Source organism: Mus musculus, chromosome 3, assembly GCF_000001635.26.
Source record: "Mus musculus strain C57BL/6J chromosome 3, GRCm38.p6 C57BL/6J".
In the NCBI taxonomy this organism is placed as follows: Eukaryota; Metazoa; Chordata; class Mammalia; order Rodentia; family Muridae; genus Mus; species Mus musculus.
Genome location: NC_000069.6, coordinates 41,259,920 through 41,278,684, shown reverse-complemented (window position 1 = coordinate 41,278,684; position 18,765 = coordinate 41,259,920).

The window sequence follows — 18,765 nt, the reverse complement described above, 5'->3', positions numbered from 1 at the left end:
TTTTGAAAACGACAAGACACAGTATCAGCAAGAGCTGACTGAGTCTTGCTATAACCTGGTTTCTGCACCTGTGGCAGGATCGAAATGTCTGTGTGTTGATTGTCTTTCTTTGTGTTCTTGGACTTGGACTGATGTTAGTCTTGGACATGGGACAGACTGAGTCTACCCTGTTAAACATCCTAGTTAACCTAGTTAGGGAAAGAGGAGAAAAACTTGTCAGTAGTAGTAAAGAAGGGCAAGTTACTCTCTTCGAATGGCCCACCTTAGGAGTAGGGTGGCTATCCATAGGGACCTTTGACTTGGAGGTGATCAAAGCAGTAGAGGAAAGAATTTTTAGGCCAAGATCCCTCAGGCACCCAGACTAAATGTCCTATATAGTTACCTGAAAGAATAGTGGAAGACCAACCCACACCCATGGATAAAAGTCTTTCTTTCCCCAAGACCCACTGGCCTTCAGGAAAAATCAAACATGGGAGGAGGTATCTGGACCTGAGAAGAAGTTGATCCTCCAACACCCTTCAACAGCAGACCTGTTGCTCCAAGACCTTCCTTCTCCATATCCCCTACCCTTGCCCCAATGGCCCTGCCAACACCAGCAGGGGCCCTGGGATCCTTGACCCACCTGGTATTGGGGCTGTTGTACCCCCCTTTACCAGAGGGAGGAGTGGGAAGATATCCCTAACTTCCCAGTCTCATCTTGGGGACCCGAAGTCTGAGAGCCACCTCCCCTGATACCATGGCGACTCTCCACTGAGGGCATATGGATCTCTAGATGATAAGGGCAATCAGGCTATGCAATATTGGTCTTTCTCTTTGGCCAACTTGTACAACTAAAAGACCCAACTCCCCCCATTCCCTTTTTAGATAACCTCAAGGGGCTGATTAATCTCTTTGAGGCTGTTTTATTTACTCATCAGCCCACTTGGGATGATAGCCAACAACTCATGAGAGTGTTCTTCATGACTGAAGAATGAGATGCAGGGAGAATGTCCCCTCAGACATGGGGGCACCATCGATTGACCAGGCTGTCATCGACAGCAGGTTTCCCCTGACTAGACCTGACTGGGACTTTAAATACTGCAGAAAATAAGGGGCATCTAAAGATCTACCACCAGGTTCTGTTGGCAGGTCTCAAGGGGGGCCACATGACAACCCCCAATTTGATCAAGGTACTAGAGGTTAAGCAGGGACCAGACAAATTGAGTCACCCCCAGTCTTTCTAGAGTAACTCATGGAGGCATTCTGTTAGTATACACACTATGACCCCAGCAGCAAGGAGCACAAAGCTACTGTGACTATGGCTTTTACAGACCAGGCTAGTAGACATATCAGGAAAAAGCTTCAGTGGCTAGAGGGGCTACAGGATAAGTCATTGAGGGATTTAGTGCAGGTTGCTGAGAAAGTCTACCATAACAGGGAGACAGAGGAGGAGAAGGAGCAAAGAAAGAGAAAGGAAGAGGACAAAAGGGAGATGAAAATTTAAAAAAAAAAGCAACTGGAAAGGAATTTACAGAGAATCTTGACTACCGTAGTTAGGAAAAGCAGAAAAGAGAAACTCCAACCAAAGAGAGACAGAAAACCCCTTGAAAAGAACCAGTGCAAAAATTGCAAAGAGAAGGACTCCTGGGAAAAGCAGACCTAGACCACAACAGTGTTGGCTCTGGGTGAATTAGGGGAGATGGAGTTCAGATTCCCTCCACAAGTCCAGGGTAACTCTGAGAGTGAAGAGGAAACCCACTCAATTCTTGGTGGACAAAGGGGCTCAACACTCGGTCTTCCTCCAAGCCAATAGCCCTGTTTCCAAGAAAAAGTCTTGGGTCCAAGGAGCCACTGGCACCAAAATGTATTCATGGACTACCCAAAGAACAGTGGACCTAGGCATGGGCTGCTTATCCCATTCATTTATGGTCATCCCAGACTGTCCTTATCCTCTGTTGGGGCAAGACTTACTTTCCAAGGTGGGGGCCCAGATACACTTCCTATCTGACAGACCACAACTAACTGGCCCAAAAGGAGAGCCCATGGGTGGAGGAAAGACCTCTCCAACTGACCACTGCTCGGAGCAGAGGCTACCCGGTTTACAGACGGGAGCAGTTTTCTCCATGAAGGTCAGAGACAAGCAGGTGCTGGACAGCACAAATGTCATCTGAGCTGAACCTCTACCCCCCTGAGGGGTCGTGGGTGTGTGGGAAAGAGGGGGGTGGGAGAGAGCCCACGTCCCACCAGAGTTCCAGTGCTCTGGGCAGGCGGACACGGGAGGACTGCCAGACACTTTCCACGTGGCCCCAGGTGGGCATCTGGCTATGTTAAGTCACTGACCTCACATGGTGGGTCTTGGACAAAGGGCAGCCCCAGGTACCAGGTTCTCAGCCTCCAGCATCCCACACTGGATACAGTGGAGGAGTAGAGAACAGAATAGGGGCCCCGAGGTGGCACTCGGCCCTGGAGGTAAGGGAAGAGGGCAGGCAGGGAGGCGGTGCTGGGTGGTTCCCACACAGGCGAGAGTCCTTAGTCTGGTCCGTGGCTGCAGCATAGGAAGGCCTCTGTCAGAAGGTTAGATGTGGCCTATTAGGAAAAAGCCTATCCCATCATTCAAGCACCGTGGGCCTTCACGATCAGAGATAGTCTATGGTTTTAGAGCTTTATTGTAGAAAGGCAGGGGGAAAGAGAGAAGGTAGAAAGAGAGGGGGGGGGGGCTGGCCATGGCCACGAGGAAAGAAGGCGGAAGAGAGAGAGAAGAAAGGCTAGAGAGTAAGAAAGATAAAAGCTTAGAGAGTAAGAAAAGTGAAAGCTTAAGAGAGCAAGGAGGGGCCAAGCAGCCCGTCTTATAGTGGGCTGCTATCTTGCTGTTGCTAGGTAACTGTGGGGAGGAGTCTAGCCAGAATGCCAGAAGCTTGGGACATTGTCTACATGACTGCTAGCCACATGCCTCTCTTGTGGGGGTTGTGGGGGTGGTAAATTTGACAGGAGCCAGGGGTCCAGGAGACATAATCGAACGCCTTCTGTCCCATGTAGGTGGATATTACCACCCATCGGGTACCATCGGAGTTCAAGATCTCAGCTCAACTAGAGACCAGGCTGTCTGTGCATAGCCCATTGCCCCACACCCCCTGGCATGTCAGTGCAGAAAATGGAGCTAATTGCCCTCACTAAAGCCTTGGCACTTGGGACCAGCAAGAAAATCAATATCTACACAGAAACCAGGTATGCCTTGGCCACAGTCCATGTCCACAGGTCTATTAACCAAGAGAAAGGACTGTTCACATTAAAGGGAAAAGAAATAAAAAACAAGCAGGAAATCTTGGATCTCTTGGATGCCCTGATGAAGCCAGCAACCATGAGTATTATTCATTGCCCAGGACATCAGAAGGGAAGAGACTCAGTGGCCCAGGACAATATCCAGGCAAATCAAGTGGCTCAAGAAATGGCTATGTAGGAGCCTATTCTGGTTATGGGCCTGCATGGGACACCCACTGGGAAATGGACTGGACTAAGGGATGGCCTCACTTAGAATATACAGAAGAAGATAAGACCTATATTGCTAGCCACCCTACCAACTATTACCTAGAGAAGGAAGGACAATGGTGCACACAGGAAGGAAGAACTATATTCCCCAGAAAGCAAGCAAAAGACTTACTGGCTGAATGTATAAATGGACTCATTTAGGGCATAAAAAGCTCATCCAAGCAGTCAAAGGATCTAAGGTATACATAATGGACCTCGGGGTTTTAGCCAGAGAGGCAGTAGAACAGTATAAGGCATGTCAGCAAGTAAATGCTTATGCAGCTAAGAGCAAACAGGGCAATAGACCTAGGGGGAGGATGACCTGGGATATATTGGGAGGTCGATTTTTACAGAAGTTAAGCCAGGAAAATATGGTTACAAATACCTTCTAGTATTTGTAGATACTTTCTGTAGATGAGTTGAGGTTTTCTCCACCAAGCAGGAAACAGCTACCATGGTAGCCAAGATGATAATAGAAGAAATCTTCCTGAGGTTCTGAGTGCCCAAGATAATTGGATTGGATGACAGTTCTGCTTTTGTTTCTAAGGTAAGTCATGGATTGGCAGAGATATTGGGGACTAATTAGAAGTTTCATAGTGTATACTGTCCCCAAAGCTCAGGGCAGATGGAGAGAATAAACAGAACACAAAAAGAGACCTTAACTAAATTGTCCTTGGAGAGTGGTCCTGACTGGGTGGTGCTCCTTCCCCTGGCCCTGTTCTGAGCCTGAAATACCCCCTACCATTTTAATCTGACCTCTTTTGAGAGCCTGAATGGAATCCCCCACTCCCTTGACCCCAGCTCTTGACCTCCCCAGAGCAACTTTTCAGGCTGACAAGGATCTTATGGCTAGATTGCAAGCTTTCCAGAGCAGCCACCAGGAATTGTGGCCTAAACTTAGTTCCCTATATAACAGGTAACCCAGAGGTTCCACATGAGTACCAAGTTGGAGACTTGATATATGTTAAGAGGCATCGGGCTAAAAACTTGGAAGCAAAGTGGAAAGGGCTATTCCTGGTGTTGTTGACCACCCTGGCCGCCGTTAAAGTGGATGGAGTAGCTGCCTGGGTTCACATAACTCATATCAGACTAGCACCTGCACCTGACACTAATTGAATGGCAGCCAGACACATGAGCAACCCCCTCAAGTTCAAGATCACCCACCCTTCTGCAAGGCCAGAGAAACCATGAAATGGCTATGGTGTATCTTCCTCACAGCACCCCCCACAACCCTACCAAAATGACATGGCAAGTACTCTCAGCCACTGGGGATGTAGCTTGTTCCACTACAGAGGAACACCTGCCTTATACCTGGTGGCTGGACCTTGTCTTTAATCTCTGTAAGTTAGCAGCAGGCATTGACTCCTGGGATATTCCCCACCCTAGAAACACAGTGGGAGGGATTACCCAAATGTGGGGGACAAGGGACTTGCAGATCTAAACCGTGTCACTGATGCAGCCTTGGAGGGCAGGGCTTAGGGTGCAGATAGTCAAATTTGAGGAGTATCTTGCGAGAAACTGCCATATATGTGTGCCCCCAAGATGGGAGAAGCCAGCAGCAGGCCCATCAGTGGAGAAGGGGGCCAACCACTTTTTCTGTGCTACCTGGTGGTGTGAAACATTGGGAAACACATACTGAAGGCCATTCCAGAAGTAGTTAAGGATTCAATAGCCAAGGTGAGGGAAGGGCTAGCCAAGCAGAAGAGAGAGAAAGAGAACAGCCAGGGCTGGTTCGATTCTTGGTTTAACTCCTCCCCTTGGTTAACCACCCTCATATCCACCTTGTTAGGACACCTAATTGTTCTCCTGCTATTGTTAACCTTTGGACCCTGCATATTGAACAAGCTTAGAGCCTTCATAAAAGAGAGAATAGGAGCAGTGCAACTGATGGTCCTGCACCAACAGTATGAGACCCTAAGGACAGGACCTGAAGAATATGAGTTAGTTACCCAAGACCCCTGAGACAAGCTCTAAGAGAAAGGGGGTATTGAGGGCCCCCAAAGGCGTTTCCAGCTCCATACCCTCCTTACAGTTTTCCACCTCCTGCCTGGTGTTAAGGCTAGGCCAAGTTCCATTCTCCACCCACAGGAACATCCTTGAGTAAAAAATTCTCAGAAAAACTGCAGAATGTACTGACTGATAGTCACCTGGCCCTCTGGAAAGTCCCAGATAGAGTTCAAATCCATGTCATGATCTGCCCATGGTTGCCAGCCAATAGATTTAAAGGTCAATATGCTTAGCCAATAAATTTGAACTGTAACCTTGCTGATCTAACCTGTGCCCCTAAAAAGTATAAAAACTGCTTGTAATAGCCATTCGGGGTCACCTTCTAGTCACTCGCCTTGAGGGACTAATTGAAGGCCTACCCCAACATGCTGGAAAATAAACCTCTTGCTTTAGAATTGATAAAAAAAACAAAAACAAAAAAACCTAAAACACCCAAAACCTAAGGAAGTTTACTACTCACGGGTAATGGTGAAATTGGCCCCTCCATAATTGACCAAACTTCATGCAATCATTCCTGAACGTTAAAAACAGAACCGAAATAAACTTTTTAAAAACTGTCCTTATGTTATTTGAATGTCTTAACCATCTGGCCTCCTTCAGGTCCTTGATGGTACATTCCCCACTTTGTGAAGAACACATAATCTCCTTCTCCTAAAATGTGGAACTGAATCCTTCTGTGGAATACTTCAACATCTTTTGGTTGTCTTATTTTAGAAATTTGACTCCTTGGTTGACTTGTAAAACCCTCCTTTCCCGGTGCACCACAAAACCATCCCCAGGAGTCAATACATGAAAGGGACAGGGAAGAAACCTGCATTCATGTGTAAAAGAGAATATGTAATGTTAACTATCTCATCAAATTAAAATAGATATGAAGTATGTTGGTGTTCTTGGCCTCTGCTGGCTGGTCTTTTCATTTCTTCCTGCACAAGCAAACGTCAAAAGCTGTGAATACTCCTTGGCTTGATGGTAAAGTTACACTTTAGTGAACTCAGTGCAAATAGAAAATATTGAATGTCAGCAGTGCATTTAATACACATAATCCTACCAAGCATTGTAGCTTAGTGACACAGTATGCCACACAGTGCCATAGTTAGCCAGAGGAATGCCTGGCTGGCTAGGTGCTGTGCTCATGGCTGCTGCCCAGCACCTTGTAAAAATGTCATATTGCACATCACTGATCAGGAAAAAGATCAAAATTTACAGTTTAAGTATAATTTCTACTGAATGGATATAGCTCTCACACCATTACAAAGTTGGAAGACCTTAGGCTGAACATTCTAGAAAGGGACTACTTCAAACTTCTAAATATGCAAGTGTTCCAAACCATAGGCTATTACAGAAAGGAAGATTAAAATTATGTTGAGCAAAGAAGAGGTAAGAAATGGAATGTGCAAGAGAGTAGGATATCAAAGCAGTTGGAAGCAGGGATCAACAGGTGAACAAGCACCACGTGCTACAGACAACAGGAGATTGTGATGAGAGCATTATCAACCCTAGACAGAGCATGCCACATGCATCTCCATATGTTTCTATGGAGACATCCATACACATATGTTGACCTTGCATCCCCCTGGAACCACCTTCCAGGGGTTGAGATGACAAGTGTGCACCAGCACAACCAGTTTTATGCAGTGATAGGAATAGAACCAGGGCCTGGTGCCTGCCTGGTAAGTATTGTACCAACTAGGCTACATTGCCAGCCTTTTGACAGAAAGAATTTCACCCCTTGCACAGGTCAGAAAAACACAGAGGTCAAACAAGAGAAAGAGACAACCCAGGCAGTAGAAGCAGCAGACACTGCCAATGTTCCTTGCCATTAGGCAAACACTAAAACCATGCTGTGAGTGATAGTCTATAGGATCTGGAGTTAGAGAGGACTTAGCCAACACTGGAGATGCCCCAGAGGACACTAGCTTTCTGCCCATGTTTTCACCAACTACATGTCAACCCTAGATATAGAGGGATCTGCCTATAACAGTAAAATAACAGCAGGTTGGGAAATTAGAGAGCTAACTACTGGTTCATGAGCAAGTGCACTAAGAATGACTAACTTAGGAGTTTTGAAAAGGCTTATGGAAATTAAAAGTTAGGAGGTGAGCAAGGACTGGTCAAGCACATAGGTGGTCTTCGTTCCTTAGTAACCCTCTCTGGAGACACCCTCAAGACACCCAGAGGTGTGTCTCCTTTTTTTCTAAATCCAGTATGCAACAGAAGCCAAGCATCACTGGCAATTAAGCCCCAAAGGTCTTTTAAATGGAGGTCTCTCTTCCTTCTCTGCTTTCACCCACTGGCTCTAAGGTACATTTCATTAAGATCTGATGTATCCTTTATTTCTTTTGCATTTATGCAAATGTGCAAATGTGTACATATTTTCTCATATTTCTCCATTTTACATGAGAGATATTTTTTTTACTAAACTTTAAAGAAGTTTGCCAAATGTCCTAGAAATCACAGATGTCATCTGCAATCTACTTCATTGCTGTGTAGTGTTCTGTTGCATGTGAGCAGGGAGAGCCTGAACTTTTTAGCTCAGCTCAGCCACCAGCTGAGCTTACTTACAACTGACCCCAACTTACCTTACACATTACAAAGAATCTGGGCAACCACATCCTGCCCAGTGTCCTGACCTGGAAAATAATGAGATGTAAAGGAACCGTTGTTGTCTTAAGCCTCGTGTCTTGAGATGAACTGTTACACCACATGGGTAACACAATTCAATACAAAGTACTATCCATTTGTAATAGAGTTACAGTCCACCAAAGACATCATAAGCTGAAAATACCTTACGATGAAATGTATTCGGTAGAGCTAGCCCCTGAAACACTACAGTACAGTGTCTGGTGGCAGTTGTCTATGTTAGTAGTCCTGGGATGACTGGACTACTAATAAATTTTTATTTATAATCTTTTTTACCATCCAGACTTTATTGCCCTCTAACTGTTCCACATCTCATACCTCCTCTCCATGCCATACCCATCCTCCATCCCCATCTCCAAGAGGATGTCTCCACCCCCCTCACGCCACCCCACCTCCTCACTCCCTGGGACTTAAGTCTCTTGAGGGTCAGGTGCATTTTCTCTGACTGAACCCAGACCAGGCAGCTCTCTGCTGTATATGTGTTGGGGGGTTCATATCAGCTGGTGTGTGCTACCTGGTTGGTGATTTGGTGTCTGAGAGATCTCAGGAATCCAGGTTAGTTGAGACTACTGCTGGTCTTCCTATGGGGTCACCTTCCTCCTCAGTTTCTTCCAGCTTTTCCCTAATTCAACCCCGGGGGTCAGCTGCTTCTGTCCATTGGGTGGATGTAAATATCTGCATCTGACTCTTTCAGCTGCTTCTTGGGTCTTTCAGGGGGCAGTCATGATAGACCCCTTTTTGTGAGCATGCCATAGCCTAAGCAGTAGTGTCTCGGGGCCTCCCCTTGAGCTGGATCCCAATTTGGGCCTGCCACTGGACCCTTTTCCCCTCAGGCTTTTCTCCAATTTTGTCCCTGCAGTTAATTAAAAATTTAAAAATAATAACACCACAATTGGAGCATCACCTATACAAAAAGGTGCTTTGTGCCTCTTCTCAAAGCATCATTTTCTTGGTTTGCCTGTTCTGTGACTGACCTTTGGGCTGCATTCCTTGCCCCTCCATTCTGTTGCACTAAGCTTCCTGCTCATCCAGCATGGGTTGTCCCAGGAAGCAGAGGTTTGCCCGTGGCAACTGCTGACATCTCTTTCTCAGTGGTGGAGAATCCTGGCTATGGAAAGTGCCTGTGGCAGCGTGAGTGGTCAAGGGAACTGACACCTCACAGCACCTTTGTAACTGATTCCTAGAGCTCTATAGAGCCTGGTACAGCTGTGAACAGCTTTGAAACGAAGTCAGCCTTAACTGTATGCCTCAAATTTTCTAAATTTCTATCAGTTTCTATCATTCAGAAGGCTGAGATCCCAGACTAAATAAAATGGAAACAGAAAGCAAGTTAAGTACTGCTCTCTCTCTCTCTCTCTCTCTCTCTCTCTCTCTCTCTCTCTTCCTTCCTCCTTCTCCTCCATCCCTCCCTCTCCCTCTCCTTCTCTCTTCCTCTTCTTCCTCCCTCTTCCCCCTCCTTTCTCCCTCCCCTTTAGTTCTCCCTTTCCCTTCACCCTCCCTCTCCTTTCTCTCTCCCTCTTTCCCTCTTCCTCTCCCTCCTCCCTCCCTTTCTTCCTCCTTCTCCTTCTCCCTCCTTCCTTCCTCTCTCCCTTCTTCCCTCCTCATTCTCCTTCTCCCGTCCTCTCCCTCTCCCTCCTTCCCATCAGTGAACACAATGTGCCTCACCTTCCTGCCCCAACACTTTTCCCCCCTCAAGCTTCCAGCCAAATTAAATCCTTCCTCGTTATCTCCTCATGTCATGTATTTCATCACAGTAGAAAGAGAAGTAACTACCGCCTTATCATTCGTAGAATCATGATCATGTACCACACAGGAAAAGAGTAATGGAAAGGCAACCAAGACAGGATGGGGGCCTCAAATGGAGCAAGGACAGTGACAGAAAACCTGCCTCACCACTATTAACATGAGATTGAATATTAGACTGACGGGAAAGTCAAAAGAGGGTTAGTGTATCTTAGGTCAGGATATTTTGGCTGGGTACAATAGACTAAGAAGACACTGCACACAATTCCTGTTCTTCAGGGGTTGGCTAGCATGGGGTCATTCTGAAATGATTTTATGTGTTGTTTGTTAGGATTAAAAACATTGAGTAACTGTGAGTAATGAGTGCAGACACAATTAGTCAGGAGGAATAAGTAATGGCATCTTAACGTCCAGTAGGGCAACTCTTGTCTGGAAGAATTTAATTATATATTTGATGAGAAGTTAGGGGGAGGATTGAAAGACTCTATTCACAAAGAATGATGAACATTTAAGGAGCTAACGACCCTGATTTAATTATTACATGCCATAATCGTGCCTAGAATCATAATTCTCCACCCACAGTTATGTCAATCAAAATATTTTTATTTTAGAAAATTAGGAAAACATAAGTAAACATATCAGGGCTGGAGAGAACAAGGCTTCTTGCTGTCAGCCAACACATTCTTTCTAAGGAGAAGAGAAAGGCTAGAATGAAGCCTGTGTTGTTCTGCTGCTTCCAAAGGCGTAAATGTGTATAGTTTTTAACATGTGTACGTATGAGCAGGTTCCAACTGAGATGCAAAAATAAACTCGGCTATACACACCTTCTTGTTCTTCTGTCTGAAAAGGGCTAGTAGTGCCGCCATACATCAGTGTGTGCATACCTGCGGTCTGATCTTGTTTCCAAATGTCATTCTTTAATAGAAGAAATGGATTGGCCAAAGATCAATGGTGATCTTTTGATACCAAGTCTAGGACTGGGAAAAGAAAACTCATCCATAGAGCCACCTGTACTGTGTGTAATGATGTTTTAAAAGCTGCCATTATTTGGGAAGGGCAGAGAAGCAATCCAAAGCTCTCAGATATCTAATCTTGTACAATCTGAACCAGAGAATAATTACAGTATCTAATTATTGCAAAACAAATGAATGAATGAATGAATGAATGAATGAATACGGAAATAGGAGAAAAGATTCAGCTCTTACAGTGGATTTTCAATTAATAAATTTAGAAGAAATTAGAGATTAGAAAATCATTCTTTGGTATGTGTCATGTAATATATGTTGTAAGCAAGGACCATCAGACACTGATAAAAATAATTGTCAAATGAAGGGCTCAGATGAGACTCTTGCAGTGCCTATATGAGACTACAAAGAAAAAGGACTGGTTACCTACCACTGAGACTCATCCCTTCAATGGGTGTCAGAAGCGGGCACAGCTTGTAGTAAGTCATATTGGTGTCATGTGCCCTGTGATATCTAGGCTAAAGTGGACACCTTGTCACATCAACAGCATTCTAATCAAAGGTACAACCTCAAGGTAATAATGAAAACACAAAAACAACATTAAAAAAAAAACAAATATGTATAAAGACCTAAACGGTCCTCTTCAAAAGTAAGCCAAATGAGGTAGAAAATATTTTCAGATTGGACCACACAGCATGCTCTAAACAGCTAACTTATTTAGTCCTGGACCGAGGAAAACAAGGGGTTAACTGACCTGCTCAAAGTTATGGTTTGTAAGAAGCAGAGCCACGACTTAAACTAGACAGAGATAACAAGTAAATGATGGGAGAGATATGCCCAGAGAAGCTGTGATCCTGTGACATAAGAAGAAGTATGTGGGGCTTGGGAGATGGCTCTGTGCAGACAGGTACTTGCTGCCAAGCCTAAGGACCTCATCTCTGGGACCCACATGCTATAAAGGAAAACGTTTATGCAGTGAAGACTCCATAAGAACTACACTGGCAGGGTTTGGAGCATATTCGGGGCCCCATATACAGAAGTACCTACTGTGCACAACTGACTGCCAGGGCATGGGAGTCCCCCACCCCCTTCACTCACCTGGGCCTGTGTGGCTCTTCCATGTGGCCACTTCTGGGTTGTATTTTTTTTTAATAAATGGGCTGTGCACTCTCCTGAGTCTATGAGCCATTCCATCGAATAGTTAAACACAGAAACCGGGTTATCGGAACCTCCAGTTTGCAGCCAAACCTGACAGGATTTGTGGGTGATCTAAGAACACCTCACTTATGGGGAATATCTGAGGTTGGGACTGTCTTTAGGGACTAACTCCCTAACTTAGAGGCTTTGTGCCAATTCCAGCTGATGTCACTAATTCCAACTGAGACAAAGTATAGGATGCCAGCTGCTGCCAAGAATTCATGCCCAATGCCTCTACGCGTGCAATTGCAACTAATGAAAAAGAAGCCGTGAACTTGAAGAAAAGCAAGAAGGAGTATATTGGGGGGGGGTTGTGGGGAGTGGAAGAAATGTTAATAATACCTCAAAACAACAAAAAAGCAACAAAAGAGACTTGGTGTGCAAAGTGTCACGTGTTGAGTCTGAGTTAAAAAAAAGGCAGTTAACCTCTCTCCACACAAGAGGGTAGGCAGTATGAGATATAGAAAGAGAGATTTCACTACAGTCTAATGCCCACTTACAGGGGAAAAGGTTCTTTGCAGATCTAGGGACCTCAGGCCTTGCACATACCAGGCAAGAACTCTACCAGTCAAGGTCTACCCACCCCCACGCCCAACCCCCATGTCCACCCTTGCACACGAACACCCTGCCTCAGAAGTTCTTGACCCCAGTTTCAGTGCACACACGCAACACAGTCTGCTAGAGTGGTAGTTGAAGTCTAAAGACACGCCCCCCCCCACGCTTTATAGTCAAGTTTACATCTGAATAACCTGGAATTTCACTAATAAAAACACAGGTGTGTATTTTATGGATACAATTAAGAGAAGTATGATGGGGAAACCCAAAGAGACTCAGATCAAAAATGAAAAGTAAGCTTCCAGCCGTGAGGAACCCTTGCTTTAAGAAGCCTATAAAAAGGCTGGCTGTGGTGTCACACACCTTTATGCTGGCAAAGACAGGTGAATCTCTGAGCTCTGTGCCAGCCTGGTCTATAGAGTGAGCTCTAGAGCAGCCAGGGCTATACAGAGAACCTCTTTCTTAGAAAGCAAACAAACAAACTTCCAGGGGTAAACCTGGGAGGTGAACTGAGAATGTGTCACAGGTCTCTGTATCAGCCCCATGAGTCAGAGTTTCAGGCATGTGGAAATATTCTTTTCAGTAACAACAAAGATCATCACAGATATTAACTGTGAACAGTTTCGCTCTGGTTCGTAGATGATACAGGGAGCACCCAATCACAGTACTTTATGTAGACGTGTTTATGTACAATAGACATGATTTTTGCAAGTAGAACAGATACGCAAGTAAATAAAGAATAACAAAAACAGAAACATAGGTGGTGTTGGGGAAGGGAAGCAAGTCTAGCCCCCATCCTCTTTCACTCCGCAGGCCTTACTGGCAAATGAATGGTTCTTTTCACACTGCTTAGATACCCTTGGATTTTTTTCTTTGAATTTATTTTGAATTTAATTGCAGATATTCCAGTAATAATCTTGAGACATAATAGCATCTGTTAATAAGAAGAGTACTTTCTGAAATATTATGACACGTTTCACTACTTCCTTCAAAAACATAGAATAACAATATATAAAATTGGAACACTGACACCAAAAAGGGTAAATTGAAATGCCAAAACTATGGGGCTGTTTCCTAGTGCCCGAGTCATAACACGTGTTCCAGGTATTGTAATTGTTGGGAATTGTGTTGGAAAAAGGAAGGATGTTGAAATGAATGGAGCAAGAACTAAAAGCCAACAATAAATTATAAAGAACTTTTGCCAAGAAAGGAGAAAAAAAAAGGCTTTCCAGTTATGATAGCTATGTGGTCAGGGGCCAGAAGAGGCTACTTGGGACAGGAAAGCAGATCAGGAACGTGTCAGCAATCAGTAAACTGAGATCTGATTCAAGAGATCATCTGGGCCCATTATCCATCTACCTCCTGGTATCCAAGGAAGAGGAAGGGAGAAGGAGGAGGTAGAAGGGCTAGGAGGAGGGAGGAGAGAGAAGAGGACCATGAGGAGGATGAAGGGAAGAGAGATTGGGAAGTAGGTGGAGAAGGAGGAACGAGATGAAAGAGAGAGGAAGAGAAAGTGGAGAAAGAAGAGGAAGAGGAGGAGGAAGAGAAGGGGCAATCAATTCCTGATAGCTTAAAAAGAAACTATGATTCAATCTGTCTTTGAATTTCTCAGAAATTCCTCCGAACCCTACCAACTCTGCTCCTCATAACTAGAAGGAGAACAAGGGAGCGGTGTCCTCCTGACTGGTCTCCAGGCTGCCTTTATCTGATAAAAATCTTCTCCTCCATGGGGCAGTTTACTGAAAAGAAACTGGCAACCTTCTACACTTGCCTCTCAAGCCAAGCCTTTCCCATCTATCAGGAGGGATACAGTGTAGGCTTCTTGCAAAGATAACAGGCATGGGGCACCTGGGCCTGGGCACTCAGAACGTGGTAGCTGTCCTCATTCATCAAAATAAGATTTAAGACTTATACACAACACCCCTACTCGTTTTAATTCTGGGATTGTCCAGCCCTGGTGAGGTAGGTAGGGAAGGGTTACTGACCCATTTTACAAATGACTCAGTGAAGACCCTTAATTCCTCAGGCCCAGCCAGCTGGCCAATGGAAGAAGGCACACTTTGGAAAAAAGAAGGCAAATCTAGATAACCTCAAATTTCACGGAAGCCCGGAGAGTGCATGGATTAAGAAAAGCTACATTGGAAAAAATTGAAGAGGAGCCAGAAGGTTTCTGATTAACCCTCAATTCAAGAGAAAAATTACCCTGCTAAGACCCTCTTTCCCTATGTAGAATCGACGGTTGGAATTTTACACTTCTTCGAAAGACCAGTAGGGCAACAGAATGCACACACAGCTCCTTAAGGGCTGGCCACAGTGGTTCTCCTTAGGGTGGAGGAAGAGAAATCCATTACATTAGACATTCCTGAGATAATAGCTCCAGAGACCAAGAGCAGTCCAGGTTTGTATTGCAAGGAGGAAAGAAGAGTGGAGGGGGGAAATTATTTCTGGCACACCTAATTATGACAGAAGCTCACCCCCTAGTCCTCAGGATCGCTCACATGCTTAGATATCAGCATGTCAAATTACCTCTTCAGGTCTTAATAACATAATCCTGAAAGTTTCAGCTCAGACCATGAGAGAGGGAGAAAGCCTTCTGTTGAAGGAGATAGCAGAGCTAAGTAAGCTACAACTTCTATTATAATTAATTGTTCAGTGTGAGTTTTTAAAGTTAAAATGAAATAAGAAAGGATTCCATGTTTGCACTTCTCATTCTGCCTGCCCCTCCTCCCCGTGTGTGTGTGTTGCCTTTTGGGGGATATGCTATCATAGCAACAGAAATGAACCAAGAAAGCCATACTGAGATTACAAGTATGGACATCCATACCTCGCTTTGAATGGCAGTTGAAAGGCAATCACTTTACTGACAGAGCCTTCCCCCAGTCCCAATACTTCTACTGACTCTAACTAAAACATTTACAGCAAAACAGCACCCTAGTGTAGAAAGTCTCAGAGGGGCAAGCATGTCACTTAGAATTGTGCCTGGCACCCAGGATGTTGCAAATAAGCACACACCTGACAGTGAGAATTGATTGGGAGGAGATGAGGCACTAGGGGGTGTCGATGGTTCTTCAATGTCATAACTTTCAAAGCCTCACTTAAAGCTAATTTTCTAAACTCTATGACCTTTATTTCTGCCACTTTTCCAGATGAGACTTAATGAGAGTTTCAGGTCACTACACACCCTGCTCAGGGTTTTCTCAGCCTCGCTGTATAGTGTGACTCCCAAGCCTGGCAAGAACACAGGCTCAAGGTCAAGAGCTTGAAGCTGTGGAGCTTGAGAGAGTACTTAGCGGGGCTTTTATTTTTTTCATTCATTAAATAGAGATAGAATACCTCATAATATCATTACATTATTAATATTACACACTATCGCTCCAGCATCCTTAGGTTATCAGCAGTTTCTAACCACTCCCATCTTTTGGTTACAGCCTTTCTTAACACATGCAAGCAAAAGCCCATGGAAATTCAAATGTCCATGAAGAGCAAGGACAGAGATGGATGTGACAACAGGCTGCCTGCTGTAAGCTTAGCTTGGTCAGCTGTGCCAGGCTGAGCTTCCTGAGGTCTCGTGGGTGGCCAGCCCACCACCTTTTGCATTCAACTTAACACAGTGCAAATGCAGAGCAAGGGAGGCCATGAAAATCCACCGCTACCACTGGTCAGGAAGCTGGGCCCTTCATCATCTGTGTCCTGCACTAGAGCGCATGGAACCCACAAGGCAGACAGGAATTGTGAATTACAAAGGTTGTGGGAAGAGCTTGGGGTATGGTGGGAGACATGGCTCCCAGGTAATCTCTAAAAAGGGTCTGGAGCTATAGGATGGGGAGGTGGTTTGGGTAAATGAGAGCCCCTGCTTCCTAGTGAAAGTGTGAGGTTGGGGAACTCCACAAAGAAGATGGGCAACAGCACTGACAGGAAGAGAGAACGTGGGTTAAGGTGCATCGGCAGGTATGACTAGCAATTGCCAGGGAAGAGTTTCACCCATTGAGAGACAATGCCTGCAACCTTGAGCTTTGTTGTCAGATAACCTGGCTTTAGGATTCTATTAAGCCTTTCCCCTGCCTCCGTAGAAATCCTCAGATGATTACTGCTTGCAACGTTTAAGTAGGTCACAAAACTCAAAGAATATATTGCTCCCCCTACAATAGACCTCTGAAACTAGGTTTCAGAGAATTAGATGGCAACTCTCCCTAGCAGGGTCTGTTATGACAAATTCCACCTGCCTGGCTGCTGTCCCTTTCCACTCTGTTTAAAGGCTCCAGCTCACTGCGCAGTAAAAGCTAAGAGCATTTTTTTCCCCTCAGAGAGGGAAGTAATTCTCCAGGTGAAAGAAAGCTGAATGTGGATTTCTACGGGCTTCTCACGATTGACATGGCTTTGGGGGGGGGGGTGTATGGCACAGCTCTGGAGAGACAGTCAAAGGGACCATAGAGCGCCGCTGTAGAGAAAACAATAACATTTCAAGGCCCAGCTCCACTAAAGTCCTGATAACAACCTCAGTCATGCTTGGCTATGGCTTGACACACTCTGATAGTTGTGACCTGTTCACCTCCATCAAAAAAGCCGTCCATCCATGCTGCTTATACAGAGAGGAAAATAATAAGAACTCTTCGAAGGACTCCCCCCATTCTGTAGCTCATTCTGGGGTTCATACAGAACTAGGGAACAAGATTCTGATCAGGAGGTGGTTGGCCTCATAGGAGCAGGCACTTTCTAGTAGTCTCTTTATTTTTTATAAAGACTTATTTGTTTGTTTTATTAATTGTGTGTGTGTGTGAGTGTGTCTTTGTGAGTGTGTGTGTATGCGTGTGCTTCTGGAGGCCAGAAGAGGACATTGGTTACCCTAGAGCTGGAGTTACAAGCAATTGTAAGCCACCCAATATTGGTGGTTGGAACTGAACTCAAGTCTTGTTTAAAAAAACAAAAAACAAAAAACACAAACAAAAACAAAAACAAAAAGCAAGAGTTCATGACCACTGACCCCTCTCCCCTGCCCTCCCTTCTAGCAGGGTTTCAAAATGTGCTCTACCACACTGAGTCTTTACTGCCTCTCTGCATCTTTGTCTGACTCGTTTTTCCCAACTTGGGAAGTGTTGACTATGATTCTCAATGAATGTTACAGGTTTCTTGTTTTGTTTTTGTTTGTTTTGAAACAAGGTCTCAGGTAACCTCAGCTGGTCTCAAACTGCCTCAAGCTCACTATGTAGTCAAGAATGGTCTTGAACACCTGATCCTCTCATCTCCATCTCCCAAGTGATACATGCTGGACTTTCAGGTGTGCAATACAGTGCTCTTTTTTTTTTTGGTGGGGCTGAAGCTAGAACCGAGGGCCTTGTGTATGCTGGGCAAGAACTCGAGCAACTGAGCTACAGCCTCACCCTTGAAAGTTACTTTCAGCAAAGACTTTAACTCAGATTCTGAGCTACCTGTAAGTATAACGCAATCAAGGAGAGCCTCTACATACATGCCCTTCCCCAAAAGAACATGCATGCACATATACCATACATACATATAACTTTCCAAAAAAAATGGTTCTCTACTCTTTAGCATAGTGGGAGAGATCTACTGAAATGAAATAAACCCAGAGCAAAGTGTGCTGTGCTTGCCCATAGTATTTTGACTGCTGAGAAGAGTCCCTTACAATGACTAAATTATAATAAATAATATGACTATAGCATACTATTGAGGAAACATGCTAAGGCCCAACAGTGAGAATAGGATTTCATCTGGGCTCCCCCTGAGACTAAGACCTAGCATTAAATGTTTAGCAAGCATCATAAAGGATTTCCTGGTTCATCAAGGATTGCAACTCAAAAACCTGAATCTGTTGTGATTCTTGGATGTCTCTTGAGGATGAAGACCTGGCTCTGAATTCTTGGTATGGTGCCAGGTTTCACTTCTCTCCCAGATAGACCCCGTGTTGCTTTTTCTAGTTTACACTACAGAATGCTGCTTTCCAAAGTGGCGATCATTAGAGATTTGCAGAATGCTTCACATATGCCATTCATTTTTAATGGGCTATTTGACTCCCCATGAAGTTCACACACAAGAAAGAGATTGTACAATGCGAACCAAGGAAAGAACACATGGCCTGATCCTCCAGGGTGCTGAGAACATGGGGCAGTGGGTACTTGAAGACTTTTATGGGAAGGCT